Genomic DNA, 25,532 nt, shown 5'->3' on the forward strand with positions numbered 1-25,532 from the left:
CTGAACGAGGTAAACATTGTACAGTATTAAGCTCCTAGGGGTATTTTGACTATGTTTGAGGTGTGATGGTTTCATAGACACAGATTAAGTCTAGAATCTCCATCGAAATAGATTGAAATCATTTTTTTTAGTCCAGGATACTCACCCCCCTTTATTGTACAATTACTGTAAGTGGCCCCTATTTGGATATATTCACATTTGGTTATAATCACTGGATTCCAGTTGAATAATGCTAGTTAAAGTCTGAACACAAAGACGTTGAATCAAATCAAAGAGATTACACATGGTACATGCCATCATGAAATACTGCCCATTTTAAACCTTGTGTAATTTGATGGAGGCTGTGAATGATCCCAAACGTTCTAATGGCTGTGTCCTATCAACTTCATCATCAACATATACAACAAATTAATACAGAATCAAGCACAACCTTCTCAACAATAAGACTTGAACCAGCCAGATTTGCAAGGCATAAGCGTTCCTAATCTCCTGTACAGGGGAAGACCATGAGGGAAATAAAAAGATGTTTCAATTACAATATACACGGAAAAGGGCATTTCGGCAGCCGGATTGATATGTCAGTCTAACAATGTCCAATTAAAAAGAGAGAATGCTTCCACTATTCCTTTATTTGAATACCCACGCCCGAAACGGCAGTCAAGACATGCACCTCTGTTGTTAAAGGTGGGGCTCTGTGAGGCGTGAAATGACTACAGCACACATATCATCATTCATATTTCCCCATGGCCCGCATAATTTTTTTTTGCAATTACATTGTGCGTGTGTGTTTTTGTTTTCCCTGAGCAAAAGGTGAGGTGAGGAAACATTACAATCTTGTGATTGTTGTGGTGGATCCTATTGAGGGGCCAGGGCCTGTATTCATAAAGCATATTGGTGTAGAAGTGCTGATCTAGGATCAAGTTCCACTGTTCATAATATTAGTACAGTATTATTAAATACTGATCCTAGACTAGAACTCATACTCTGAGATGCTTTGAGAACATTGGCCCAGGTCCTTTTCGACGCCATCCCACAGGACACAGACCTCACTCAAAGTCGAGTTTTTGATTTACATTTGGTTGAGTTGTCAACTAACGTGAATTAAATGACAGTTGTGATGGAAACAGGAAGTTTCGGTACAATTTTATAAATGCAGACAAATAGTTTGACAAATACAAATATCCTTACTTATCCATAATAATAATATCATCATGTAGACTAGCCTACACGCTCCATCTGCAAGCTCTTGGCTGTTACGCAGGTGCCAAGACCAGGGTAGGCACATTTGATATTTAACGGAACAGTTTTGTGACAAAACCATTGGTAGAATTGAAAATGTAATGGAAACACATTGAACTTTAGATTTTTATTCGGTACATGAAAACTTCAGCAACATTTTGTGTGCACTATGTCGTCACGCACTCATTTTCTTCAGCAACCAGCCCGTTTGGTGGAAAATGCACAACTATCTTTATGCAGATAGTTTTTTAAATATTTGCATGGAAACCTGGCGAGTCATTCCTTTTTTGAAATCCAATCAGTTTCCCACATTGATTCAATGTCATCACATTTATTGAAATGACCAGGAAACAATGTTGATTCAACCAATTTATGCCCAGAGGGATGCCTTCCCCTGGAGAATGGTGTGATAACCTCAAAGTAGAAGATGCCAACTGTAAACTAAACGTTGATACAATAATCCCAAGTATCAATTTCTGGTCCTATGCTGTGTTTTGAGGGTTTTAGACAAGATTCCTTTAGTGTCTATTTGGTCCGTTTTCTAAAAGTTCTGCGGACGTTACTGCCACAACCTTTTCAGGAAAAAGTGCATTAGTTTTCGAAAGTCATCACATGGTACACAAGGTACAGCATGGTTAGTAAGTTGTAGGTAGTAAAAATGTACTTTGCTAGTGTATCAAAGTTCTGTCGTAACTTTAAAAAAACTAAAATTGCCCGGAGGGTCTTTACCCTGACCCAGTTGAAACCTTGCGGGAGCTGGGAGCAGAGCACCCACCACACAGGCAGGAGCCAGCATCCTATTGTATCCACTGGAAATGATGGAATATATTAATACCAATGGAGGACTCTGACCTTACACACAAATTGATGGCACTGAATATGTGCTCAAAAAATATGTTTTGAAAAATGGGCAACGAACGCTTTTCCCTTTTAACTCCCCAGTGACAGCACTGGAAATATCTCAAGTACTCAACAACAAGGTAGAAATTAAATGCCAGCTGAGTGAATTTGAGCCGTGCACTCCTATAGGTGCTACTTTGCTCCTAATAAGCCTGCCACGAACAACAGCCAAGGTGGAGCTGCATTTGAATATCCATTCATTGTCTGCTTGCTTTGCTATATCTCGCAATTTACATTAACACTAGTATTCCAGCAGCATCTCCCCCTGCTTTGAGCTCTTTAGTGTTTTTTGTCTGAATTGGATAATTGTGCTGAGAGCATCGTCACATTGAGCCTAAAATGGTGGGTTCCAGTTTAATTGTCTATCCCAGGGGTAATTTGTGTGTGACCTCCACAAAGCTGGTCAACTTCCATACAGATGAGTCCTGCATGGTTGGGGAGGGGGGGAAGTTTTTTTCACTAAGCTAACATATGGAATTCTTTGAAGATGGTCTTATTTGATGAAACATTGAATTAGCCCATAGAAATGCATTGAGTAAAAGATTCATACAAGGAAAAACAGATAGTCAAAATATAAATCAACAGGAAATTGGTTTGTCCTACATCTGAGAGATATAAGAAAGATCAGGAGTTATTTTTTTTACCCACATAAAATAACAACAAATTGTCCACTGAACTACTTACAAATCTACTTCCGTACATTTTTTTAGCTGGTACCAGGCTACCTTCAGACGAGTCTTGTGACAACCGACATGTACGTGAAAGTTATGTGAGGCTTGTAAGGCCAAACCGTTTAGGTGCTACAGACGTTTTTGTGAGAAGACTGATTTGGGGATGTGTCATGGTCTGACAAACAACATTGTAGCTCGGCCACCTTCCACCGCAGATGAGGATGTGGTGGTGGATTGAGACGCAACCCATGCAAAAAAAATATCTCTGACAGATTTTGATGGGGATTTTTTTATTATGCTAGTTACATTTCCACAGTGTGCGGACATCGTCTCTTATTCACTGGATCTTCCTAAACCAAAATCTAATGGCCGACTTTTATAATTCTCTCTTCTCCGGAACTGGGGGCACGGGGTCAGTCTCATCAAAATGAGATTTTGAGGAAATCACATGAGGTAATTGAGTGTGTGTGGGAAAACTACCGTTCTTCGGTAGTGAAATATGTTTATAGAACACAGGTGGTGATCTGTTATTTATGGAAAAAAGGCTATGGCTTGACTGTGCGTAGACATGTTATTTGATTGCAAGATTGAGTTTCCCTTTCAGTCGTTGGAAATCATGTTTCTCTGAATAAATAAGTGCTTTTAAGGTTATTTCCTCAAACTGGCAGAGGGTCAGGGAGAGGGAGAGAGAAAGGGAGGAAGGAGAAAAAGAGGAGGGTGAGAAAGAGATGGATGGATGGAGAGAGAGAGATATATTTACAGTATATAGAGAGAGATTGAATGCAGAATAACCCTGAATGTCCTTCATCACACTAAAATCCAGGTGATTCATTGCCACCTGCCTATATCACTGTTCATAGCAATTTTACACAAAACATATGTGTTAGTTCATTTTGACTCCTAACAAAATTGAGGAATTCATTACGTTTTAGAATTATTCTAATTAAAAGCAAAAACATGCCACTCTCACACTTTGCGTATGTTACTCACTTTATCCATTGAGTTATAAATTATACCAATCTATTTGGCTCCTGTGGATATTCTGAAGCTAAATATACCCTAACATTCGAAGGGTGGAAAGGTACAGAAACCGATAAAATTAGTATACTGATGATGCAATGGCAAGCAAGCACTGAATGGAGTGAACATTTAATTCACATAGTGTCCATAGTGTACCTGTGTGCAAGTTCGTATGGATCATCAAGGCTCTCTTTGTGCTCTACTAGACCAAACCTTTGGTCTGAAAGCCAGGGTGCGCGTATAATGCGAAAGTCTCGCAACCCAAAGGTTGCGTGTTTGAGTCTAATCACGGACAAATTTAGCAATTAGCAACATTTCAATAACATACTACTTAGCATGTTAGCTAACCTTAACCGTTACCCTTTAAACTAACTCATAAACTTAACCCCTAGGCAAGCTAATGTTAGCAACAACAAATTGGAAATCGGAACATATAAGTTTAGCAAATTTGTAACATTTTAAATGAATTGCAAGTCGTAACATATCATACGAATTGTAATTCGTAACATCATGCAAAATAAGTGATGGACATCCACAAATTAACACATACCAGATGAAACGTAACATATCATACTAAATAGAGTGTCTCGGATTTACATACAGAATAATACAAAATGCTCTGAGACCAGTTTTAAATAGAATGAAGTGCTATATAAACAAAGCCCTTTTATTATTACCTCGTTCAGCATGGCCTCTCATTAATTACATAGAGACAAAAGCTGTGTGGAGTGTATGGACCACTCTGGTTGACTGACCAGCACTGACTTCCAAATGTGGTCCTCAAATTGTCCACTGAGAAAGAGGAGGACAGTGTGTCTGGCACAGTGGAGCTGATACCAGGCTGATTTATTAGTTGATTACACACACAACAGAAGAAGATGTACTCACTCTCTCTCTTTTTCTTTCTTTCTTTCTTAGTTGTGTATTTCTTGTTTTATTCTACTCCCTATCGCTCTCTCTCTCTGCTAGTCTATCCCTCCACCAGCAGGGGTCACTCTGTGTCCGGGGAAACGCTGCCACTATCCACCGAGAGAGAGAGAGAGAGAGGTAAACAAGAGTATGAACAAGGAAGAGAGTTGGAGAGCAAAACAATGAGGGTCAGAAGGAGAGTAGTTGGTGGTTGAGAAATGGCAGTAGGACATTGTGAGATAAACAGATTGGTGCAGCGAGACAAAAATATTTGGGACAGAATGCGGAGGGATGACAGAAAACCCTTTGACTCTAAGATTACAAATGTCCTAATTGGGACAATAAAGATGATTGATTTGATTCGATTTATTATGATACCAATAGCTGACGCCAATGGCGACAACTAGTCTTACTGGGGTCCAACACACAACGAAAAATACAAACAAAAGACTTTACAAATGTCATGAAGTGCCTTCGGATAGTATTCAGACCGCTTGACTTATTCTACAATGGATTCAAAAAAAAAAAATCCTCAGCAATCTACACACACTACCCCATAATGACAGTTTTTTGTTGTTGATGTTTTAGCAAATGTATAAAAAAAACTAAAACAGAAATACCCTATTTACATAAGTTGTAGAAACAGGGTTTGATTACTTGATTGGAGTCCACCTGTGGTTAATTCATTTGATTGGACATGATTTGGAAAGGCACACACCTGTCTATATAAGGTCCCACAGTTGACTGCATGTCAGAGCAAAAACCAAGCCATGAGGTCGAATGAATTGTCCGTAGAGACTGGATTGTGTCGAGGCACAGGTCTAGGGAAGGATACCAAAAAATGTCTGCAGCATTGAAGGTCCCCAAGAACACAGTTGGCCTCCATCATTCTTAAATGGGAGAAGTTTGGAACCACCAAGACTCTTCCTAGAGCTGGCCTTCCAGCCAAACTGAGCAAACAAGGAAGGGCCTTGGCCAAGAGCTGACCAAGGACCCGATGGGTATCTAGAGTTCCTCTGTGGAGATCGTTGTCCTTCTGGAAGGTTATCCCATTTCTGCAGCACTCCACCAAATCAGGCCTTTACGGTAGAGTGGCCAGACGGAAGCCACTCCTCAGTGGCTGACAGCCAACTTGGAGTGTTTTTCAGCGGCAGGGACTGGGAGACTAGTCAGGATCGAGGGAAAGATGAACGGAGCAAAGTACAGAGAGATCCTAGATGAAAACCTGCTCCAGAATGCTCAGGACCTCAGACTGAGGCGAAGGTTCACCTTCCAATAGGACAACGACCCTCAGCACAAAACCAAGACAGCGCAGGAGTGGCTTCGGGACAAGTCTCTGAATGTCCTTGAGTGGCCCAGCCAGAGCCCGGTCTTGAACCCAATCGAACATGTCTGAGAGACCTGAAAATAGCTGTGCAGCAACGCACCCCATCCAAGCTGACAGTGCTTGAGAGGATCTGCAGAGAAGAATGGGAGAAACTCCCAAAATATAGGTGTGCCAAGCATGTAGCATCATACCCAAGAAGACTCGATGCTGTAATCACTGCCAAAGATGCTTCAACAAAGTAAGGGTCTGAACACTTATGTAAATGTGGTATTTCAGTTTTTTTAAATAAATTAGCAACAATAAAAAAACCTGGTTTTGCTTTGTCATTATGGGTTAATGTGTGTAGATTGATGAAGGGAATAGAATACATTTTAAAATAAGTCTGTAACGTAACAAAATGTGGAAAAGTAAAAGGGGTCTGAATACTTTCTGAAGGCACTGTACATTTAAAAACATTAGCATGAAGTGGGTGTGTGCATCTTGATTGATTGATTGTCCAGTAGCATTGCTCATTATAAACCGTTGGATGTATAGTACAAGAAAAGCCATACAAACCAACTGGACATTGAAAGGACAGAAATGGGATTCTATGGGGGATTCTATTTAGCTGTGTTTTTCTACACTGCTAAACTCACCAACAGCCCTGTCTCTCTCATCAATCATTCACAATGCCCCTGTTCCCCGAGGTAGCTGCCACCTAGTCCTTTCTCTTCTCCTCGTCCAAATTCCCTCTTTCTGTCCATACCTATCGTTTCAGACTTGCAAGCCAGAGTAAAAGTCACATTTGTGGTGAATACGATTGGATTAACCCAGACGATCCTGTTGTGTTTAAGAGTGAACTCTTTCTCCGTTTACTTAGAATGGTTCAAGGGGTATCCAAATGTTCTTGGAAACACTTCGTGAAAAGTACCTTTGTGTGTGTGTGTGTGAGCATGCTTGTATGTGCGATGTTACACATATGCCCTTGAGCAAGGCACTTAATCCTAATTGCTCCTGTAAATCGCTCTGGATAAAAGCGTCTGTTAAATGACTAAAATGTAAAACAGAGATGGTATATCAATGTCGGTAATAACATTCAAAACTGTGACTCGCTTTGAGTTACTATTTGATGTGACCAACAGATTTGAGGTGAGCCCTAATACTTGAGTTCCTTTCCAGGCAGCAGACAAACATCTTTCATACCTTGACTGGACACTTCTGAAACAAGCAGCCATAGGCCGCTTCATTACTCGGCGTACTTGACTGCATGATAATGAAGAGTAGCACTGTCATTATGGCACGCTATCTCGCAAACAGAAAACTGTAACAAATATTGCCTGTCTGCATAACAGAGCATTTCCACAAAATACAATTATGTTCAGATGTATCTGTATATACTCTGCAAAGTGGATATGGGGGATGCAAGAAATAATGGGTTCTAATGTATCGCATCCTGTGTGAGATGTTGTGCCACATTAAGTCCGTTGCAAAATAACTTCTTCATTGGTTTTATTTACCATTGTTGTTAGCTCTGACTAAAACTGAATTATTGTTTCTTCTCCAGACAGAGATCGCAAAGTAATTTCACCGCCCCCCTCCTTTTATTTGAAGAGAAAATATATTTTCCAAGGAAGCCACTCTGCTCTCTCTCTCTCTTCTCAAACAGACGTTTGACTGTCTGTATTGCACCGTGCCTGACTAACCCCAAACGTCGCATTGCTAAATTTGGATGCTCCAGATTTTGGTTCAGCACAGTCATGTGATTTAAGTGTTGCTTTGATAAACATGGAGGTGCTTCTTCATCTTACCTTCGTTTCAGGGACTCTGTTGTTGTGTTATCTTACTCTCTCTAAAATGTTCAGTCTTTTGGAAACAAATTGTGGAATACAAAATCTCAGTACATTATCCGATTCCCTTGCCTTCACTGCTAAAAAATAAAGGTACTTTTCAGTTCGATATAGAACCATTTTGAGGGCCATATATGAAATGAACCATTGAACCCTTTTATAGCACAATATTTTCTAGCAGTTTAAGAAACAAATCATGGAATACAAAATTACAGTCAAGGTGTGCTTTATCCGACTCCTTTGTTACAGCATTCTGAAAAATCTAGTTCAAATTGATCACATGTAACTTTTTTTTCATAGATATGCTGTAGATAGCATCAGACACTATCAAGTGATTGATGGTGAAATAAACAGTATTCTATGAACAGTACAGTAAATTGTCTGTGGATAGATAAAGCTTTATTGGGCATTTTGCCATGATAAAGTGTCTTTAGGGGAGCCCACTGGTGAATGCATCACTACTGAAGACATCAGACATGTGGCCAAGATGTGCTCTCTAAGGAGCCACTGCCCAGCTCCAAGAGTTTACCAGAGCTCCCCTATGTCAACATTTGTGTTCACAGTAACACTCATACGCAGCCAATGACTGAATTTGTGGACGAACAGTTAATCTTGCCTTGTGTCCTACTTAATATTCCTGGCAAACATCTGGATTTATAGACTAACAGCTCTCTTGCTGTAGCCAGATGACTTAAGCCCCGCAATTAATTCAAACATGGTTTTCGGTGTGGGAAATCATTCAGTGATGGCGGTCGCCTTCATTAATAACTCCCGGTCTTAGTGTGGCTACAACATTTCCAGCATTGCTCTTCAATGCACCAGGCTGCTGAGGAATTAGTAAGTATTAGTGCGTTCATCGAATAATAGCATACCAGATATAAAAAAACAACAACACTTTAACCATTGACATAAAATCTAAATGACGCTATAATAAAGTTGCACAAAAAAAACCACACAACATTGACAATATTGAAATTAGGAAAAAAAAACAGTGTGCCCATAAGGTATACTGTTTGTGATGTCATGTCGCATTGTTCATATTCTGTCACAAACCAGTCTGTCAGTCACAGATCTATCGGTGCTACAATGATGGTGTTTCATCAACACAAAAGGGAAGACATGGTCATGGATTCCCATCACTGATAGTTACAGTATTCTATTGTCAATCGGATGATTCACTATATTATTTACCACAGAGTAATGATCAAACCTAGAATTATGGGGTCTCTTATCGTAATACATGTCATTTTACCAGACAAAACCGATAGGTCACTGTGATCTTTTCCAGACCCTTATTTCTTCACCAAATGTCATACAGGGATATACAGGTAGTGTGGATTTAGCTGGGGGTGAATTCATTAGTGCAGTTTAGCAAACTGTAACAAAACATTTTGCAACGGAACGAGATGAAAACAAGAGTTTCTATTGCACAAATTCAGGTAGGTAGTACCTCCCTGATTCATCCTGTGTTTGTTAGGTTCTTCGTAAATATACCCCAGGTTGATCTTGTTATTACTTTACATTTCCATACCACAGGAAATTGTACATATGGACATGACATAGAGCTCGAACCCAGAGTCTCTGGTGGCACAGCTAGACCACTGCGCCACCCGGGAGGCCAAAGATTGTACTTTTTGGAGAAATGTCCTCTGGTCTGATGGAACAAGAATAGAGCTGTTTGGCCATAATGACCGTCACTATGTTTGGAGGAAAAAGTGGGAGGCTTGCAAGCCGAAGAACATCATCCCAACCGTGAAGTACGGGGGTGGCAGCATCATGTTGTGGGGGTGATTTGCTGCATGCTGGACTGGTGCGCTTCACAAAACAGATGGCGTAATGAGGAATAAAAATTATGTGGATATATTGAACCAACATTTCAAGACATCAGTCAGGAAGTTAAAGCTTGGTCGCAAATGGGTCTTCGAAATGGACAATGACCCCAAGCATACTTCCAAAGTTGTGGCAAAATGGCTTAAGGACAACAAAGTCAAGGTATTAGAGTGGCTATCACAAACCCTGACCTCAATCCTATAGAAAATTTGTGGGCAGAACTGAAAAAGCGTGTTTGAGCAAGGAGGCCTACAAACCTGACTCAGTTACACTAGCTCTATCAGGAGGAATGGGCCAAAATTCATGTATCTTTTTGTGGAAGGCTACCCAAAACGTTTGACCCAAGATAAACAATTTAAAGGCAATGCTATCAAATGCTAATTGAGTGTATGTATGATTCTGACCCACTGGGAATGTAATGAAAGAAATAAAAGCTGAAATAAATCATTCTCTCCACTATTATTCTGACATTTCACATTCTTAAAATAAAGTGGTGATCCTAACTGACCTAAGACAGGGAATTTCCACTTGGATTAAATGACAGGAATTGTGAAATACTGAGTTTAAATGTATTTGGCTAAGGTGTATGTACACTTCCGACTTCAACTATATATATCCCATCACTAAAATCTAAAACCGCCAGTAATGTACATTGTACCAACTCCTTTCTGGCCTACAAAGAAAAACAAGCCTCATGCCGGTAATAAAAACCGCTTGAGCTTCCTTATCAAGTTCTCTACATGCACAGTGAAGCTCAGTTTATCATCAACCCACACACCCAAATATTTGAACACTATGACTTGCTCTATAGTATGTCCAGCCAATGTAGCAATGACATGATTAGTAACATGCCTGGCATTTGAAAATACCATGCATTTTGTTTTACCAGAATTTAGAACCAGCTTTAAATCATACAGATTATGTTGTATGATGTTTGGGCATTTTCAAAAGCTAAAGATAAACTACTACCACTTGAATAAAGAACAGTATAATCTGCATAAAAATGAACATCCACTGTTTCCATAAGATCCCCAATGTTGTTGATATACAAAATGAACAACAGTGGGCCCAAAATAGAACATTGTGGAACACCTGATCACACCTCTATGGACTTAGATTTACAACCATCTGCCATTACATATTGTGTAAGTTTTGATAGGTAATTTATAAACCAATCTAGAGCATGACTAGTAACATTTTAAACTTTGCACTAACACAGCATGGTCGACGGTGTCAAAAGCCTTCGACAAATCAATAAAGACAGACACACAATGTAACTTCGTGTCAAGAACACAGTGGATGTCACTTAAAACCTTCAATAGGGCTGAAACAGTGCTATGGCCAGACCTAAAACCTGATTGCATTCCATTTAAGTTGTTGTTTTCTTGGAAGTAGGCCTTTAGCTGCCTAAACACTACAGTACCTTTGACAATACAGACAATTTAGATATGGGTTGATAGATGTCACGTAGCGAAGGATCTCCACCTTTCAGGAGAGGCAGTACAAAGACAGATTTCCATAACTTGGGGATTTCCTTAACATCAAGCATGAGGTTAAAAATACATGTTAAGGAGGGGGGGGGGCAATGATGTCTGCAGCTAGGTATGGGAAGTTCATCAGGGCCAGGGGATTTTTATCCATCAATTTCTTTCAGGGCTTTACGCACTTCTGAAACAGAGAAGGATGAAAAGGAGAACCTGGTGAAGGAGTGCATAGGGGTGCCAGGTACAATCGTAGGGGGCTCAATTACACCTTTGACCTTTTCAAATAAACTGCTGATTCAAGGCTTTCAGAATGGAGGTTCTCTGTTACAATCTGTATCTTTTTTGCACTCCAAACCTTTCACTACTTGCCAAAATTTGGATGGATTATTTAAATTATATGAAGTAGATTTCAGGTAGTGGTCTGCTTCCAATTTACGGGTCATTGCCACACCCATATTTCGAAGACGTTTAAAAGCCATCCAATCATATTCCGAACTAGTCCCTCTTGCTTTAGCCCACATAGCATTTCATTCTCTTATGATTTAGTAAATTCCTTAGCAAACCAAGGGTTCTCTCTGCCCTTAGTCCTGATTTTTTTTTAAAGGGGCATGCCTATTGCATACATCCTGGAATGCATTGTGGAAGTAAGAAAAGGCTAGTTCAACATCAGGGATTAATTCCATTCTATTCCATTCAATGCTACATCATGTAAAAAACCTTGAATATCAAACCACTTCCAGTTTCTTTTCATAATGACACGTGGAGATTTCTTAGGAATTTTACCATCTCTCACACAGGCAATAGCACAGTGATCACTTATGTCATTTGCAAAAATACCAGAAGCATTGAAACGATGAGGAGTATTGATTACGGTCAAATTTCAGAGGATATTTTATATTCAACCTAGTTACACTGTTGATAATCTGAGTGAGATTATAAGTATTGCATAGAATTTTGAGTTGATCAGAGCTAGATGTTAACCAGTCCTGATTCAGATCACGCATCAGGACAAACTCAGAATTTACATTCTGTGATAACAAATACAGAGAGCCAACAGTAGCAGATGGAGTTCTATAACAACAAAATACAGTAATATTTAAAAATGAGCCAAGGTTTAGGTTCAAAGACAGATATTCAAATTGCTTAAGTTTAGTAACAGAAGTCAGAACGACCACCGAGAACTTGTCTTTTACGTACACAGCAACACCACCACCCTTAGATTTACGATCTGTACGAAAAATATTGTAACCATTTATGACAATATTTTTGTCTGTAATGGATTTTTTTTGAGCCAGGCTTCAGAAAGCATAAATACTGTAAATCAGGGTCAGCAGTTTTTATCCATATGTTCACAAAATCAAGCTTTGGCAGAAGACTTCTTACATTCATATGCAAAAACTTCAGGCCACTCTGTCTACTTGATTCGGCAGAGGTAAGATTGTCAGGACCTGGGTTAGATTGCACATTTCCAGACAATACAATCCAAAATTCCTTTTTGATACTGTCGCAAAGCTAACTAAAAAGCAGCATTCCCCAACAGAGGATGACTAGCAGTGATAAATTCATGAACTTCTTTGAGGAAAAGATTATGATTATTAGAAAGCAAATTACGGACTCCTCTTTAAACCTGCGTATTACTCCAAACCTCAGTTGTCCTGAGTCTGCACAACTCTGCCAGGACCTAGGATCAAGAGAGACGCTCAAGTGTTTTAGTACTATATCTCTTGACACAATGATGAAAATAATCATGGCCTCTAAACCTTCAAGCTGCATACTGGACCCTATTCCAACTAAACTACTGAAAGAGCTGCTTCCTGTGCTTGGCCCTCCTATGTTGAACATAATAAACGGCTCTCTATCCACTGGATGTGTACCAAACTCACTAAAAGTGGCAGTAATAAAGCCTCTCTTGAAAAAGCCAAACCTTGACCCAGAAAATATAAAAAACTATCGGCCTATATCGAATCTTCCATTCCTCTCAAAAATTTTAGAGAAGGCTGTTGCTCAGCAACTCACTGCCTTCCTGAAGACAAACAATGTATACGAAATGCTTCAGTCTGGTTTTAGACCCCATCATAGCACTGAGACGGTACTTGTGAAGGTGGTAAATGACATTTTAATGGCATCGGACCGAGGCTCTGCATCTGTCCTCGTGCTCCTAGACCTTAGTGCTGCTTTTGATACCATCAATCACCACATTCTTTTGGAGAGATTGGAAACCCAAATTGGTCTACACGGACATGTTCTGGCCTGGTTTAGATCTTATCTGTCGGAAAGATATCAGTTTGTCTCTGTGAATGGTTTGTCCTCTGACAAATCAACTGTAAATTTCGGTGTTCCTCAAGGTTCCGTTTTAGGACCACTATTGTTTTCACTATATATTTTACCTCTTGGGGATGTTATTCGAAAACATAATGTAAACTTTCACTGCTATGTGGATGACACACAGCTGTACATTTCAATGAAACATGGTGAAGCCCCAAAATTGCCCTCGCTAGAAGCATGTGTTTCAGACATAAGGAAGTGGATGGCTGCAAACTTTCTACTATTAAACTCGGACAAAACAGAGATGCTTGTTCTAGGTCCCAAGAAACAAAGAGATCTTCTGTTGAATCTGACAATTAATCTTAATGGTTGTACAGTCGTCTCAAATAAAACTGTGAAGGACCTCGGCGTTACTCTGGACCCTGATCTCTCTTTTGAAGAACATATCAAGACCATTTCGAGGACAGCTTTTTTCCATCTACGTAACATTGCAAAAATCAGAAACTTTCTGTCCAAACATGATGCAGAAAAATTAATCCATGCTTAATCCATGCTTTTGTCACTTCTAGGTTAGACTACTGCAATGCTCTATTTTCCGGCTACCTGGATAAAGCACTAAATAAACTTCAGTTAGTGCTAAATACGGCTGCTAGAATCCTGACTAGAACCAAAAAATTTGATCATATTACTCCAGTGCTAGCCTCTCTACACTGGCTTCCTGTCAAAGCAAGGGCTGATTTCAAGGTTTTACTGCTAACCTACAAAGCATTACATGGGCTTGCTCCTACCTATCTCTCTGATTTGGTCCTGCCGTACATACCTACACGTATGCTACGGTCACAAGACGCAGGCCTCCTAATTGTCCCTAGAATTTCTAAGCAAACAGCTGGAGGCAGGGCTTTCTCCTATAGAGCTCCATTTTTATGGAACGGTCTGCCTACCCATGTCAGAGACGCAAACTCGGTCTCAACCTTTAAGTCTTTACTGAAGACTCATCTCTTCAGTGGGTCATATGATTGAGTGTAGTCTGGCCCAGGAGTGGGAAGGTGAACGGAAAGGCTCTGGAGCAACGAACCACCCTTGCTGTCTCTGACTGGCCGGTTCCCCTCTTTCCACTGGGATTCTCTGCCTCTAACCCTATTACAGGGGCTGAGTCACTGGCTTACTGGGGCTCTCTCATGCCGTCCCTGGAGGGGGTGCGTCACCTGAGTGGGTTGATTCACTGTTGTGGTCATCCTGTCTGGGTTGGCGCCCCCCTTGGGTTGTGCCGTGGCGGAGATCTTTGTGGGCTATACTCAGCCTTGTCTCAGGATGGTAAGTTGGTGGTTGAAGATATCCCTCTAGTGGTGTGGGGGCTGTGCTTTGGCAAAGTGGGTGGGGTTATATCCTTCCTGTTTGGCCCTGTCCGGGGTGTCCTCGGACGGGGCCACAGTGTCTCCTGACCCCTCCTGTCTCAGCCTCCAGTATTTATGCTGCAGTAGTTTATGTGTCGGGGGCTGGGGTCAGTTTGTTATATCTGGAGTACTTCTCCTGTCCTATTCGGTGTCCTGTGTGAATCTAAGTGTGCATTCTCTAATTCTCTCCTTCTCTCTTTCTTTCTCTCTCTCGGAGGACCTGAGCCCTAGGACCATGCCCCAGGACTACCTGACATGATGACTCCTTGCTGTCCCCAGTCCACCTGGCCATGCTGCTGTTCCAGTTTCAACTGACCTGAGCCCTAGGACCATGCCCCAGGACTACCTGACATGATGACTCCTTGCTGTCTCCAGTCCACCTGACTGTGCTGCTGCTCCAGTTTCAACTTCCACCTGACTGTGCTGCTGCTCCAGTTTCAACTGTTCTGCCTTATTATTATTCGACCATGCTGGTCATTTATGAACATTTGAACATCTTGGCCATGTTCTGTTATAATCTCCACCCGGCACAGCCAGAAGAGGACTGGCCACCCCACATAGCCTGGTTCCTCTCTAGGTTTCTTCCTAGGTTTTGGCCTTTCTAGGGAGTTTTTCCTAGCCACCGTGCTTCTACACCTGCATTGCTTGCGGTTTGGGGTTTTAGGCTGGGTTTCTGTACAGCACTTTGAGATATCAGCTGATGTACGAAGGGCTATATAAATAAATTTGATTTGATTTGATTAGAAGTGGCAAGATAATGGCAAGTCTAGATCGGGGGTTACAACATTTGGATTTATAGACAGCAGTTGAACGAGAATCCATAGTCACCAGAGTCTTTAACGCCACATATTACAGATGTGTAAAGTCCTGAGACATGATTAAGTACCAAGAGAACAGTCCTGACATGTAAGTGCAAGAGTCCAATTTCTCCCATATTGTTTGGGAGAAATGTGCATAGTTCTCACGTGCATTTCCGGAGCAAACGTGTAGTTTCTCACAAATCTTGAGGGAGGAACAGTAATATATTTCCTTATTCACAGAGCAACGGGCTCTAAAAGTATCTCCAACATTGTAAAAGCCAAGGGTAGACAAGCACAACATGAACAACAGCAACATGTTTGTTTATTGCCCTAAGAGTCACTGATCAAATCGTGCAACCGCAGATCAATAAAAAGTCAGCGATGTATGCATATGAGGTAGGCGAGCAAAGCTTCAGGGAGAGAGAGAGTGGCGAGGGCTCCTGTACTAGAATGGGAGAGACAGACCAGGGCAGGTGGGGAGCAGGCAGGTAGAGAGATCAGTTCTCTGGCCAACAGCACACATGGATCGCACGTATCGACATACTGATAGCAGATTGTCGGACGGAGATCTCCTGCTAGTAGCTAATGTTGAAAGGCTTCCTTATTGAAGAAGTACATTTAGAACAGTTTGGAAGACCATGAGTTTATGATGATGACTGCTGTACTTCATAGTGTAGGTTCCAGCCATGTTAGAACCTGGGACCCTCTCCACAACACTTCAATAGCACTGACCCAGAGAAACCAAGGGGTTTCTGGGGTGGCAGTACTTCTAGACTTCAGGGTCACTACTAGCGCACATCACACAACTAACTAGCTGGCGATTCGACATGGGCATCAAAAGTATGAAAGCAGATTGAGATACAGATGGACTCGAAAACCATTCATTACACATGCATTTGATGTCTCTTTGATAGTAATTCACTTGATGCTGGTGAGTGGGTCTGTGGCCACTTAACCAGCTGCAGCCCGGGCCCATTGTGACAAATGAAGACCAAACCTGATTCCTTTCCCTCAATCAATATCGTTGGCTACTACCCTAATGCTGACTGCTCCTCTCTTAGAACCTAATTTCCTGCGTCTGGTAATTATTTCCCATCCGCTCGCACATGCACACACACACAAATGAATGTGAAAAGGACAGGATCTGGGTGTCATGGAAACAGGGTACATCAAAATCCACTTCACCAGACCGACAAATATCTTCCTCCTTGACCCTGCTTCTCTCATCCACATTAAAATTACTTTGTAACATTTAACTCACTCAAATCTACATTCTTATGAGCCCCGATAAAACATGTTTTTGACATTTTTTATTTCACCTTTATTTAACATGATAGGCCAGTTGAGAATAAGGTCTCATTTATAACTGCGACCTGGCCAAGATAAAGAAAACCAGTACGACAAAAACAACACAGAGTTATACATGGGATACACATGTCAATAACACAATTGAAATATCTATGAACAGTGTGTGAAAATGTAGTAAGATTATGGAGGTAGGCAATATATATATATTTTTTAAATTTGATTTCACCTTTATTTAACCAGGTAGGCTAGTTGAGAACAAGTTCTCATTTACAACTGCGACCTAACTAACATAAAGCATAGCAGTGTGAACAGACATACAGGTTCGCAGTGGTGGGTGGTATAAGGTGCTTTAGTAACAAAACGGATGGCACTGTGATAAACTGCACCCAGTTTGCTGAGTAGAGTATTGGAAGCTATTTTGTAGATGACATCGCCGAAGTCGAGGATCGGTAGGATAGTCAGTTTTACTAGGGTAAGTTTGGCGGCGTGAGTGAAGGAGGCTTTGTTGTGGAATAGAAAGCTGACTCTGGATTTTATTTTAGATTGGAGATGTTTGATATGAGTCTGGAAGGAGAGTTTACAGTCTAGCCAGACACCTAGGTACTTATAGATGTCCACATATTCTAGGTCGGAACCATCCAGGGTGGTGATGCTAGTCGGGCGTGCGGGTGTAGGCAGCGAACGGTTGAAAAGCATGCTTTTGGTTTTACTAGCGTTTAAGAGCAGTTGGAGTACTCGGAAGGAGCGTTGAAGCTCGTTTGGAGGTTAGATAGCACAGTGTCCAAGGAGGGGCCGGAAGTATACAGAATGGTGTCGTCTGTGTAGAGGTGGATCAGGGAATCGCCCGCAGCAAGAGCAACATCATTGATATATACAGAGAAAAGAGTCGGCCCGAGAATTGAACCCTGTGGCACCCCCATAGAGACTTCCAGAGGACCGGACAACATGCCCTCCGATTTGACACACTGAACTCTGTCTGCAAAGTAGTTGGTGAATTAGAAAAACCAAGGCTACTGAGTCTGCCGATAAGAATATGGTGATTGACAGAGTCGAAAGCCTTGGCCAGGTCGATGAAGACGGCTGCACAGTACTGTCTTTTACCGATGGCGGTTATGATATCGTTTAGTACCTTGAGCGTGGCTGAGGTGCACCCGTGACCGGCTCGGAAACCAGATTGCACAGCGGAGAAGGTACGATGGGAATCGAGATGGTCAGTGACCTGTTTGTTGACTTGGCTTTCGAAGACCTTCGATAGGCAGGGCAGGATGGATATAGGTCTGTAACAGTTTGGGTCCAGGGTGTCTCCCCCTTTGAAGAGGGGGATGACCGCGGCAGCTTTCCAATCTTTAGGGATCTAGGAAGATACGAAAGATAGGTTGAACAGGCTGGTAATAGTGGTTGCGACAATGGCGGCGGATAGTTTCAGAAATAGAGGGTCCAGATTGTCAAGCCCAGCTGATTTGTATGGGTCCAGGTTTTGTAGCTCTTTCAGAACATCTGCTATCTGGATTTGGGTAAAGGAGAACCTGGAGAGGCTTGGGCGAGTAGCTGCGGGGGGGACGGAGCTGTTGACCGAGGTTGGAGTAGCCAGGAGGAAGGCATGGCCAGCTGTTGAGAAATGCTTGTTGAAGTTTTCGATAATCATGGATTTATCGGTGGTGACCGTGTCACCTAGCCTCAGTGCAGTGGGCAGCTGGGAGGAGGTGCTCTTGTTCTCCATGGACTTTACAGTGTCCCAGAACTTTTTGGAGTTAGAGCTACAGGATGCAAATTTCTGCCTGAAGAAGCTGGCCTTTGCTTTCCTGACTGACTGCGTATATTGGTTCCTGACTTCCCTGAACAGTTGCATATCGCGGGGACTATTCGATGCTATTGCATTCCGCCACAGGATGTTTTTGTGCTGGTTGAGGGCAGTCAGGTCTGGACTTCAGTAAAAATACTTTAAAGTACTACTTAAGTCATTGTTTGGGGTATCTTTACTTTACTATTTCTATTTTTGACTAAGAAAATATTGTACTTTTTACTCCATGCATTTTCTCTAACAAACCAAAGTACTTATCAAGTGAACACGTGGTCATCCCTACTGCCTATGGTCTGGTGGACTCACTAAACACAAATGCATCTCTTGTAAGTAATGTTTGAGTGTTGGAGTGTGGCTATCCGTACATTTTTAAAACAATAAAATAGTACCCTCTGCTTTACTTTATACTTTTACGTCTGCTTTTAATACTTAAATATATTTTAGCAATTACATTTACTTTTGACACTTAAGTATATTTAAAACAAAATACTTTTAGACTTGTACTCAAGTAGTATTTTACTGGGTGACTTTCACTTTTACTTGAGTAACTTTCTATTAAGGTATCTATACTTTTACTCAAGTATCACAATTGGGTACTTTTTCCACCACTGTGTTTAAATATACTACACTGCTCAAAAAAATAAAGGGAACACTAAAATAACACATCCTAGATCTGAATGAATTAAATATTCTTATTAAATACTTTCTTCTTTACATAGTTGAACAACAAAATCACACAAAAATTCTCAATGGAAATCAAATTTATCAACCCATGGAGGTCTGGATTGGAGTCACACTCAAAATGAAAGTGGAAAACCACACTACAGGCTGATCCAACTTTGATGTAATGTCCTTAAAACAAGTCAAAATGAGGCTCAATAGTGTGTGTGGCCTCCACGTGCCTGTATGACCTTCCTACAACGCCTGGGCATGCTCCTGATGAGGTGGCGGATGGTCTCCTGAGGGATCTCCTCCCAGACCTAGACTAAAGCATCCGCCAACTCCTGGACAGTCTGTGGTGCAACGTGGCGTTGGTGGATGGAGCGAGACATGATGTCCCAGATGTGCTCAATTGGATTCAGGTCTGGGGAACGGGCGGGCCAGTCCATAGCATCAATGCCTTCCTCTTGCAACTGAACTGCTGAGACACTCCAGCCACATGAGGTCTAGCATTGTCTTGCATTAGGAGGAACCCAGGGCCAACCGCACCAGCATATGGTCTCACAAGCGGTCTGAGGATCTCATCCCGGTACCTAATGGCAGTCAAGCTACCTCTGGCGAGCACATGGAGGGCTGTGCGGCCCCCCAAAGAAATGTCACCCCACACCATCACTGACCCACCGCCAAACCGGTCATGCTGGAGGATGTTGCAGGCAGCAGAATGTTCTCCACTGTGTCTCCAGACTCTGTCACATCTGTCACGTGCTCAGTGTGAGCCTGCTTTCATCTGTGAAGAGCACAGGGTGCCAGTGGCAAATTTGCCAATCTTGGTGTTCTCTGCCAAACGTCCTGCACGGTGTTGGGCTGTAAAGCACAACCCCCACCTGTGGACATCAGGCCCTCATACCACCCTCATGGAGTCTGTTTCTGACCGTTTGAGCAGACACATGCACATTTGTGGCCTGCTGGAGGTCATTTTTCAGGGCTCCTGTTCCTCCTTGCACAAAGGTGGAGGTAGCGGTCCTGCTGCTGGGTTGTTGCCTTCCTACGGCCTCCTCCACGTCTCCTGATGTACTGGCCTGTCTCCTGGTAGTGCCTCCATGCTCTGGACACTACGCTGACAGACACAGCAAACCTTCTTGCCACAGCTCGCATTGATGTGCCATCCTGGATGAGCTGCACTACCTGATCCACTTGTGTTGGTTGTAGACTCCGTCTCATGCTACCACTAGAGTGAAAGCACCGCCAGCATTCAAAAGTGACCAAAACATCAGCCAGGAAGCATAGGAACTGAGAAGTTGTCTGTGGTCACCTGCAGAACCACTCCTTTATTGGGGGTGTCTTGATAATTGCCTATAATTTCCACCTGTTGTCTATTCCATTTGCACAACATCATGTGCAATTTATTGTCAGTCAGTGTTGCTTCCTAAGTGGACAGTTTGATTTCGCAGAAGTGTGATTGACTTGTAGTTACATTGTATTGTTTATTTTTTTGAGCAGTGTATATCTGGACACCCCCGATTTTTCAGGGAGAATAATCTTTATGCTTAAAGATGCTGGCACATCCCTCATCCATGTAGCGTACTGACATACATATTTTTTTCAGTGGCAAAACTTCATTGAGCGCTGCGGTTTGTGTCTTCCCAGTGAGCCGTGCAGCTTTGGACCTCGGCTACCACTGTGTTTCAACAGTATTTCCACAGCGTTTTCACAGCGTGTTAAACTGGGGGGCATCATCAATCAACGTCACCCCCACATGGGTGCTGCCAAGCCTCCAAAGAGAGATGCCGGAGCTCGGCAAGACAGTGAATCAGGCCCCCCGCCTCTGAAGACAAGCAGCATGCATATTACGCCCCCGAGAGGCAAAACCAGTAATGTCTCTTAAGAGCTGCTTCACGCAGAGCTCAGTGGCGCTCAGCGGCTGCCCGGGGACAAGCAACTGCTGCAAGACTGAACACATGAGACTGAACACCACATTAATGCCAGATAGATCTGTGGGAGGGCTGCCTCTGCCGAATGAGAGGCCAGGCAAACCACAGCAATTAAAAAGGAAATTATTAACGATTTGCTAGTTTGATAGAAATAAACATGTGTTTTTTGGAAACAACTTAGAGGCAGAGAGAGTGTGTATAAACGAGAGCATGCACGTGGAGAGCACTTTACTTTATGTGCTAAGGACTGTTCCTAGCCCCATAGTGCTACGCAGGGTTTTTTGCCTCCCACACACCCAACCCACCCTCTCCACAATTTAATATTAATCAATTCCTATGATGTGACGATACCCAGGCTGTGTCTGAAAACGTTACTAACTGTCAAGTCCTTGACTCCTCCATCCTTGTTTCCTCAACTTCTCACCTCCTGCTTAAAGCTCATTGGAGGAGGTCAGCGAGAGGGACCTTGGATCCTTTCTTCAAATGTACTTTCAGAGGTAGGTGAGGAATTGGGGAAACAAGGATGGAGGAAGCAAGGATTTGACAGCTAGTAGTATTTTCAGACACAGCCCTAGTCAGATAGCATTGTTCGCACTTTGTTGTATGTACTTGGGGTGTGCTTCCTCAGCCCTCTCTCCTCTGAATAGCCATTAAATTTGGTAAATGCTGACTGGGATTGACTGTAATAAATTGTAAAATAAATCAAAAGGCGCAAGAGAAAACACACTTGATAAAAATCCTCTGACAATTGAATGATAAATGGGCCAGCCTGTGCCAAGGTGCGCTGTCGGTTGTCTGGAGGTTATTGCTATGTACTTTATCCAATGTTGGCCATTCATCACCTGGGCAACACTGAATGCTCACAGGGCCCCCAGTCACAACCTAAAGGTGTGTTCTGTACAGTACTGGTGAAAAGTTCCCATAACTCAGACCTGTAAGCCTCTCCGGATTCCACGGAATACAATTCTACGGTGTTCATATTAGTGTAGCAGGTAGGAGTTGGAAGCCCTACAATGTGGTAGTATTTAATTGGCCAGTTCATGTCTTGCCCCAAAGGAGATGAGCTCTCTTGTACATCTCTATCTTTGCAATGGCATGGCCAGCACCATTGAGGACTATCCATTTTTAAGTAGTCAATTTCTTCTTCTACTACTTCTATGAGCATATTGACAGTTTGTAAATAAACTGATAAGGTGCATACCACCACCTACTGTGCTGGAGTGTTGCAAATGTGTGCAGATGAAATATGTATAATGAAGATTGGAGTGAAGAAGGTCAGTTCTGCAATTGTGGTAGGGATCATGATCCGGAGTGCCCTGTAAGTTGAGAAACTTAAGTGCCGAAAGTTAGAACTGTCCATCGGACCAACCAAAAGAGTTGAGAAAGCAAGTGACAGTGTTGAAGATATGGTCGCGGATGCACCACAGCCCGTGAATGTGTCAAACAAGTCAACCGGCTACGCTGTTTGTTATAAAAGGTGGATTCTGTAGCATTCATTGTAACTGTTATTAGCTCTACAGCACAAGTATAGAAGAAGTTGGACATCATTATGGCAGCAGCTGAAAAGTATTTGGGACTTCAGGAGTTCACAGCGGAAGATCTGCAAAGGTTATTGGCAATGGAAGATGTTCCATCTTCCCAGGCTCCGGTGCCTGAGTAGAGATTTGGCGGTTTTGTTTTAACAGAAGAAATAGGAAGTTTTTTTATTCTCTTCTTTTGGTAGACTGTGTGGGTGGGGGAAAACATATCCATACAATGTTCACATTTTGGGGATTTTTGTGTTTTTATCCTGTGCAGTATGTGGCAGAAATACAGCTTTTTGGGTGTAGTTTGCCACTAAACCTTAAAGGTCAACTGACCTTTAGAAGCAATTTCTCTGGTTTTGACCAGCCTATGTCACATTAACATGAGTCAAACATGAATTCTACTGTCAAAATTGACTACAAAGTGTAAATAGGATAATATTAATAATATAGTCTCGTCCAAAATTGAGTTTTGTAAGTGAGTTCGTCGTGATTTACTTGAAGGTTGGGTATGGATTACTTAAATGCCCACTTTTGCCAATGAAGAGGTTTATTTATCTGGCCTGGGTTACACCAGTGGGAGGAGTTGGAACAGGGTGAAAAGTAATTGCATTACATTTCGGAACTAGACTGCCTCCCGGGCGTGAGCCAAGTGGCCCACTCTGTGAAACAAAAGTGACATAAGGCGTGTGGAGTGATGAGTAGGATTCTGTGTTTTCACAAGCAAAAGTTATTGTAGGACAACTGAGCTGACCAATGACAGCAGGAATTCATCTCGCAGTAGTTGATATCGTTTCCATGGTTACATGAATTTACAAGACATGAAACTTTGAAATGGAGTTGCAAAGTTACTTTCGTAGCAAGGCATTATAGAACGAGTGTCTTATGAAATACAGTGGGGCAAAAAAGTATTTAGTCAGGCACCAATTGTGCAAGATCTCCCACTTAAAAAGATGAGAGAGGCCTGTAATTTTCAGCATAGGTACACTTCAACTATGACAGACAAAATGAGAAAGAAAATCCAGAAAATCACATTGTAGGATTTTTTAATGAATTTATTTGCAAATAATGGTAGAAAATAAGTATTTCGTCAATAACAAAAGTTTATCTCAATACTTTGTTATATACCCTTTGTTGGCAATGACAGAGGTCAAACGTTTTCTATAAGTCTTCACAAGGTTTTCACACACTGTTGCTGGTATTTTGGCCCATTCCTCCATGTAGATCTCCTCTAGAGCAGTGATGTTTTGGGGCTGTTGCTGGGAAACACTGACTTTCAACTCCCTCCAAAGATTTTCTATGGGGTTGAGATCTGGAGACTGGCTAGGCCACTCCAGGACCTTGAAATGCTTCTTACGAAGCCACTCCTTCGATCATTGTCATGCTCAAAGACCCAGCCACGTTTCATCTTCAATGCCCTTGCTGATGAAAGGAGGTTTTCACTCAAAATCTCACGATACATGGCCCCATTCATTCTTTCCTTTACACGGATCAGTCGTCCTGGTCCCTTTGCAGAAAAACAGCCCCAAAGCATGATGTTTCCACCCCCATGCTTCACAGTAGGTATGGTGTTCTTTGGATGCAACTCAGCATTCTTTGTCCTCCAAACACGACGAGTTGAGTTTTTACCAAAAAGTTATATTTTGGTTTCATCTGACCATATGACATTCTCCCAATCTTCTTCTGGATCATCCAAATGCTCTCTAGCAAACTTCAGACGGGCCTGGACATGTACTGGCTTAAGCAGGGGGACACATCTGGCACTTCAGGATTTGAGTCCCTGGCGGCGTAGTGTGTTACTGATGGTAGGCTTTGTTACTTTGGTCCCAGCTCTCTGCAGGTCATTCACTAGGTCCCCCCGTGTGGTTCTGGGATTTTTGCTCACCGTTCTTGTGATCATTTTGACCCCACGGGGTGAGATCTTGCGTGGAGCCCCAGATCGAGGGAGATTATCAGTGGTCTTGTATGTCTTCCATTTCCTAATAATTGCTCCCACAGTTGATTTCTTCAAACCAAGCTGCTTACCTATTGCAGATTCAGTCTTCCCAGCCTGGTGCAGGTCTACAATTTTGTTTCTGGTGTCTTTTGACAGCTCTTTGGTCTTGGCCATAGTGGAGTTTGAGGTTGTGGACAGGTGTCTTTTATACTGATAACAAGTTCAAACAGGTTCAATTAATACAGGTAACGAGTGGAGGACAGAGGAGCCTCTTAAAGAAGGCGGAAATCTTGCTTGTTTGTAGGTGACTAAATACTTATTTTCCACCATAATTGAAGTTGAAGTGTACCTATGATGAAAATTACAGGCCACTCTCATCTTTTTAAGTGGGAGAACTTGCAAAATTGGTGGCTGACTAAATACTTTTTTTGCCCCACTGTACATAACTAATTTGACAGAGAAATATCTTCTAGAAAGGATAGCCAGCTGCAGCTATCACCAAGCTATGCTAGCTATCTGCTGTCAGCTTGGCTAAACATATATCTAAATAGCTGACCATTTGATATGGTGAGTCATTCAGGAAGGGAGAAGTTCTCAGCCTTTACCTTCCCCACATTTTGTTACATTACAGCCTTATTCCTTATATATATTTTTTTTTAATATCACATTTACATAAGTATTCAGACCCTTTAATCAGTACTTTGTTGA

This window comes from Oncorhynchus tshawytscha, linkage group LG23, assembly GCF_018296145.1.
Source record: "Oncorhynchus tshawytscha isolate Ot180627B linkage group LG23, Otsh_v2.0, whole genome shotgun sequence".
NCBI classification, from domain to species: domain Eukaryota; kingdom Metazoa; phylum Chordata; class Actinopteri; order Salmoniformes; family Salmonidae; genus Oncorhynchus; species Oncorhynchus tshawytscha.